The sequence below is a fragment of the Pongo abelii genome, chromosome 17 (genome assembly GCF_028885655.2).
Source record: "Pongo abelii isolate AG06213 chromosome 17, NHGRI_mPonAbe1-v2.0_pri, whole genome shotgun sequence".
In the NCBI taxonomy this organism is placed as follows: Eukaryota; Metazoa; Chordata; class Mammalia; order Primates; family Hominidae; genus Pongo; species Pongo abelii.
In genome coordinates, this window is record NC_072002.2 from 10,721,219 (window position 1) to 10,728,041 (window position 6,823).

A 6,823-nucleotide genomic window follows, 5' to 3' on the forward strand; every position below is an offset into this window, starting at 1 on the left:
CGGCCACTTGCACGCCACGGGCACGGGGCAGCCCCGACGTTTGGGCAGTGAACAAGAAGCAGACTGCAGTGCCTGGGGATTCACCACCAGCGGCCTCCGAGCAAGAAGGTGGCCCCACGCGGTAACTGGAATGGCTGACTGGCCTTCAGCGGGCCCGTGGCTCCCCCACCACCACCGCCATCGTGGCCAGCCCCCGGAACCCTCTTCCCCGCATGGGCTCCAGGCTGACCGCAAACCCTGCAGGCACACACCAGGCCCATGTGGGGTGCCGCCGAACTGGTCCCGAAAGCGCACGCCTGGGGACATGGACAACGGGCCAACCAGTGGCCAGCGGCGGCACCCCACAAGGTGGAGCCGGGTTTGGTCCTAAACGGGGCCGCCACAACCTAAGCCAGTGAGCCACTAAGGGAGAGAGGATCCACGGGTGGGGTGGGGGCACAGACAGGCAAGGCCAGGGACCATGAGGACATGGGGACCCAGGAGCTCACAGAGGGGTGGCTCGGGGAGAAACCTCAGCCACAGCCGGGCCACCAGGAAAACACGACCATGGGATTCCACTGCCACAGACACGAGGAAGGTCCCACGGCACCCCACCTAGGATGCCAGATGGCCCTCGGCACCCACTGAGACCCACCTCACGAGCCCCGGATCCCACCATCAGGACCCCGAAACGACCTCACCACAAACCCAACGCCAGGGCCACATTGCTCGTTTCTCTTCCAACCTCCATCCCAGTCAAGCTCTGGGAGACTGGCGTGGCCCCCACTTGGGACGTTTCCCAGGGCCAGGCAGCCCAACCCCATGCCACGCAAATGCGGTCGTCGGCACCGGTTGCTTCTCCACAGGGGAGTGGGCAGAGATCCAGCTCACAGCAGAGCGAGTCACTCACTGGATGGAACACCGGGCACAGCCACCTCTTGCGCAGCTTCCCAACCTCTACGATGCCGGTCCGGCCCAGCAGGATCTTCCCCCAACTTGGAAGAGGGAGACGCGTGCCACACAGTAGGCAACGAGGCACCCTCGGTCCCCACCGCGGAGCCCGGCAAAACCCTTGCTCTCCACCCCCATCCCATCGAGGGGGAAGGGGAGGAGGGTCCTCTGCAAGTGAGTCACTATGGCAGCACTACCATAATGCAGAGAGAGGTGGCAGGCCGGGGGATCCTGTAACCCAAAGGCACACGTCTTGGATCGCTACAGAAGGCTTTCTCACCGAGGATGGTTCACACTCCCCACCTGCCAGTTGCCCCTCGTCGGGCCCACAGAGGCGCTCAGGGACGCCTGGGGAAGGGAGGGGGCCTGTGGTACCAAGAAAAATATGCGTGCGGCAACCTTAAGCCTTCGCGGTCTGGGCAGGGGCCTGGCTGCTGCGCGTGCACGCAATCCCCCAAGGGTCCCCCCGTCCACCTGCCTCCTTTCTCCCAGGCAAAGCACCTCCAAGTAAACCTACACACAACCTGTCGGAGACCGAACAGTAGCCCATTGGCAGTCTGCCGGCACATGCATCACCTGCCTGAGCCCACCGCGATAGCTCACATGGCCCGCACGCACCCGCCAGAGGGGAGCATGGGACCTGCGCTCGCCAGACCAAGCGGCACCCTTCCCTGCGTGGGAGGGGTGCGTCTCACTCAACCACCTCAACCACCACACCAACGAGCTCCCTCAGGACCCACTCGCAGACACAGTGGTGGCCACTGGAGGAGGGGTGCTGGGGGTGGGAACCACACACCACCGCTTGGCCTTGGGCACCTGAGGGATAAGCTGTGGGGGAAGTGGGGGAGCTGGGCACGGTAGGCTCATGCCTGTCATCCCCGCACTTTGGGAGGCGAGGGAAGGTGGATCCCTCCATCCAAGCCTTGGCAACATGGTGAAACCTCGTCTCTAAAAAAATACAAAAACTGACTCGTATCATAACCTGGACTCAAAGTTAATAAATAGATAAATAGGCTGGGCACGGTGGCTAATGCCTGTAATCCCAGCACTTTGGGAGGCCGAGGCAGGCGAATCACAGGGATCAGGAAATCGAGATCATCCTGGCAGCCACAGGAACCCCGTCTCTACTCAAAATACAAAAAATTAGCCAGGCGTGGTGGCGGGCGCCTGTAGTCCCAGCTACTTTGGAGGCTGAGACAGGATAATGGTGTGAACCTAGGAGGCAGAGCTTGCAGTAAGCTGACATTACGCCACTGCACTCCAGTCTGGGCAACAGAGTGAAACTCCGTCTCAAAAATAAATAATAATAATAAATAGATTAAAATTGAAAATTTAAAAAAAAGTAACTGGCCAGGCACAACTGCTCAAGCCTGTCATCCCAGCAATTTGGGAGGCCGAGGTGGGCAGATCACCTGAGGTGGCCAGTTCGAGACCTGCCTGACCCACATAGAGAAATGTCATCTCTACTAACAATACAAAATCAGCCAAGTGTAGTGGCACATGCCTGTAATCCCAGCTACTCAGGAGGTTGAGGCAGGAAAATCGCTTGATCACAGGAGGTGGAGGTTGCAGTGAGCCGAGATGGTGCCATTGCACTCCAGCGTGGGCAACAAGAGTGAAACTCTGCCCCCCCCCAAAAAAAAATTAAGTGCTGTTTTCTGTTATTTTTACTTCCTACCCTGAGAGGAACATAATACAGCTGTTGTCTGTCTCCCTGCCTGCCTGCATGCCTGTGGCAGGGCCTCACTCATTCTTTCGCCCAAACTGGAGTGCAGTGACACCATTATGGCTCACTCACTGCATCCTCAAACTCTCCAGAGTTAGGTGATTCCTCAAGGGATCCTACGCCTCGGCCTCCCAAAGTGTTGGGGTTACAGACGTGAGCCACCAGCACCCGGCCTGAGTTAATACGTCTGGTCTAACTACGTCTTAACCACACACCCATGAAGAACTCAAGTCAAGAATCCGTAGGAGACTCAGCATTCTCTCCTGAAAGCAGTGAGGAGGAAGGCGGCCGTGTGTACCGAGCTCCTGGGCTTTTAGGTGACCATGCATAGAGGAGAGATTTCCAATGTTTCCAGAGAGGTGCGAGCCACAGTCATTGGGGCATCCGAGCATGAGAAGGGGTTTCTGACAGCCACTTAAGGGCCAGGAAGGGCCAGAATTTGCCAAGGCCCGTGTCCCAGGGTGGGGCTGATGGAACCCAAGGTAGACGGAGTCAGCAGTCCGCAAAGAGAGAGCTCCAGCCCTAGGACCCTCTGTGCAGACAGAATCAGAAGGAAGAGAGTCCTTCGTCCTACATGCCACATCCCTCCACTGAACTTGGGATCAGATCCGTTTTCCAAACATGAGGTAACTCTCACTTTGCAATGGATCACAAGGGGCCAGGCTTTCCAGAGTCAGCAGGGTAAAGAAGTCATTCTGGTTTGGCCTCCCCCAACCCCTGGTAACTGGTGAGTTTATTTTTTATTTTTATTTTTTTATTAATATTATACTTTAAGTTTTAGGGTACATGTGCAGAATGTGCAGGTTAGTTACATATGTATACATGTGCCATGCTGTTGCACTGCACCCACTAACTCATCATCTAGCATTAGGTATATCTCCCAGTGCTATCCCTCCCCCCTCCCCCCACCACACAACAGTCCCCAGAGTGTGAGGTTCCCCTTCCTGTGTCCATGTGTTCTCATTGTTCAATTCCCACCTATAAGTGAGAATATGCGGTGTTTGGTTTTTTGTTCTTGTGATAGTTTACTGAGAATGATGATTTCCAATTTCATCCATGTCCCTGCAAAGGACATGAACTCATCCTTTTTTATGGCTGCATAGTATTCCAGGGTGTATATGTGCCACATTTTCTTAATTCAGTCTATCATTGTTGGACATTTGGGTTGGTTCCAAGTCTTTGCTATTGTGAATAATGCTGCAATAAACATACGTGTGCATGTGTCTTTATAGCAACATGATTTATAGTCCTTTGGGTATATGCCCAGGAATGGGATGGCTGGGTCAAATGGTATTTCAAGTTCTAGATCCCTTTGCCATCCCCATCAAGCTACCAATGACTTTCTTCACAAAATTGGAAAAAACTACTTTAAAGTTCATATGGAACCAAAAAAGAGCCTGCATCGCCAAGTCAATCCTTATCCAAAAGAACAAAGCTGGAGGCATCACACTACCTGACTTTAAACTATACTTCAAGGCTACAGTAACAAAGCAGCCTGGTCCTGGTACCAAAACAGATATATAGATCAATGGAACAGAACAGAGCCATCAGAAATAATGCCACATATCTACAACTATCTGATCTTTGACAAACCTGAGGAAAACAAGCAATGGGGAAAGGATTCCCTATTCAATAAATGGTGCTTGGAAAACTGGTTAGCCATATGTAGAAAGCTGAAACTGGATCCCTTCTTTACACCTTATACAAAAATCAATTCAAGATGGATTAAAGACTTAAATGTTAGACCTAAAACCATAAAAACCCTAGAAGAAAACCAAGGCATTACCATTCAGGACATAGTCATGGGCAAGGACTTCATGTCTAAAACACCAAAAGCGATGACAACAGAAGCCAAAATTGACAAATGGGACCTAATTAAACTAAAGAGCTTCTGCACAGCAAAAGAAACTACCATCAGAGTGAACAGGCAACCTACAAAACTGGTGAGTTTAAATGAGCTGAGGCTGGCCGGGCCGGAGCCACTACGGGGGGAAGGAGGTTGGGCGGGTTGGTGGGGGGGCCTGAGGCATTGCAGAAAGTGGGTCTGAGCCTCGACGACGACGGTGCTGCAGGAACCCGTCCAGGCTGCTATATGGCAAGCATTAAACCTCTATGCATACCGAGATGGGGTTTTTCTCACAGAACGCCTTTATGCAGAAGTACACTGAGAAGAAGCCTTGTTTTTACTGGCGACCTGTTCTTACCACCCAGGAAAGGCCTGTAAAGCATATGGACTCCTGAAAGGACATAGTTGTACTACACCGCAATGCAAATACCTGCTTGCAAAGTGTTGTGTTGATCCCAGCAAGCTTGCAGAAGGGGAACAAATCTTATCAGGTGGAGTGCTTCATAAGCAGAAAAGCCATGATGATATTGTTACTGAGTTTGGTGATTCAGCTTGATTTCCCCTTCCATTATTCGGACATGTATATTGAAAGACAGATCGGCTTGCCAAAGGATCAGAATGCTACCAAAATAGCCTTAGTTTTAAATCTTTTCTTCTGGTATCCCTTTGAATCGTTATGTGAAATAGTTGAAAAGCCAGATCCTTACCAAACAATTAAATTCACGTCTTTACAGAACTTTAGCAACTGTCTGCCCAACTCTTGCACAACACAAGTACCTAATCATAGTTTATGTCACAGACAGCCTGAGATCGTTCTTACAGAAACACCCCAGGACACAACTGAATTAAACATATTGAATTTAGAATCTTCTAATTCAAAATATTCCTTGAATACAGATTTCCCAGTATCTTCTATTGATTCAGCTGTAATTTCACCTGAAACTGTCCCACTGGGAACAGGAACTTCCATATATTCTAAGCAGGTTCAAAATAAACCAAAAACTGGTCGAAGTTTATTAGGAGGACCAGCAGCTCTTAGTCCATTAGCCCCAAGTTTTGGGATTTTGCCATTAGAAACCCCAAGTCCTGGAGATGGATCCTATTTACAAAACTACACTAATACACCTTCTGAAATTGATGTGCCATCCACCAGAGCCCCTTCAAAAAAGTCTGTTGCCAGAATCGGCCAAACTGGAGCAAAGTCTGTCTTCTCACAGAGTGGAAATAGCCAAGAGGTAACTCCAATTCTTGCACAAACAGAAAGTTCTGATCCATAAATAAATACAACACCTCAGATATTGAGCCCCACTATGATATCTCCCCCAAATGCACTGCATTGAAGAAGTTCACGACTCTTTACTAGTGACAGTTCCGCAACCAAGGAGAATAGGAAGACATTAAAAATTAAGTTTCCACCTAAAATCCCAAACAGAAAAACAAAAAGTAAAACTAATGAAGGAGGAATAACTCAACCTAACATAAACGATAGCCTGGAAATTACAAAATTGGACTCTTTCATCATTCAGAAGGGAAAATATCCACAATCACACCTCAGATTCAGGCTTTTAATCTACAAAAAGCAGCAGCAGAAGGCTTGATGAGCCTTCTTCGTGAAAGGGGGAAAGGTTATTTAGCTTTGTGTTCATACCATTGCAAAGAAGCTATGAATATTTTGAGCCATCTACCTTCTCACCACTACAATACTGGTTGGGTTCTGCGCCAAATTGGAAGGGTCTATTTTGAACTTTCAGAGTACATGCAAGCTGAAAGAATACTCTCAGAGGTTAGAAGGACTGAGAAGCATAGAGTCAAAGGCATGGAAATCTACTCTACAACACTTTGGCAGCTTCAAAAAGATGTTACTCTTTCAGTTCTGTCAAAAGACTCCACAGACATGCATAAAAATTCGCCAGAGGCCTGGTGTGCTGCAGGGAAGTGTTTCAGTCTGCAATGGGAACACGATATTGCAATTAAATTCTTCCAGAGAGCTATCCAAGTGGATCCAAATCATGCTTATGCCTATACTCTATTAGGGCAGGAGTTTGTCTTAATTGAAGAGTTGGACAAAGCGTTAGCTTGTTTTTGAAATTCTATCAGAGTCAATCCTAGACATTATAATGCATGGTAAGTGGTAATGAAGTGTAAAGACAAAGTCTTGTTGATGGTGCTGGTAGTCACTAATTTTTCTTGTTAGATAGCTCTTTATTGTCATGAATTTGGTTACTAATACTTAGGGATGGTATACACTGGTCAATAACTTCAAACTAACATGTTTTCTTATGAAATGTATGTCTTTAACAAACTCTTAAGTTAACTAATGA

At 49.1% G+C, this 6,823-nt stretch overlaps 1 pseudogene; it reads left to right on the forward strand.

Annotated features, from left to right (window-relative positions):
• The first annotated feature begins 1,215 nt into the window (after positions 1-1,215).
• LOC134760321 (cell division cycle protein 27 homolog) lies at positions 1,216-6,036 on the forward strand (annotated as a pseudogene).
• Positions 6,037-6,823: the final 787 nt, after the last annotated feature.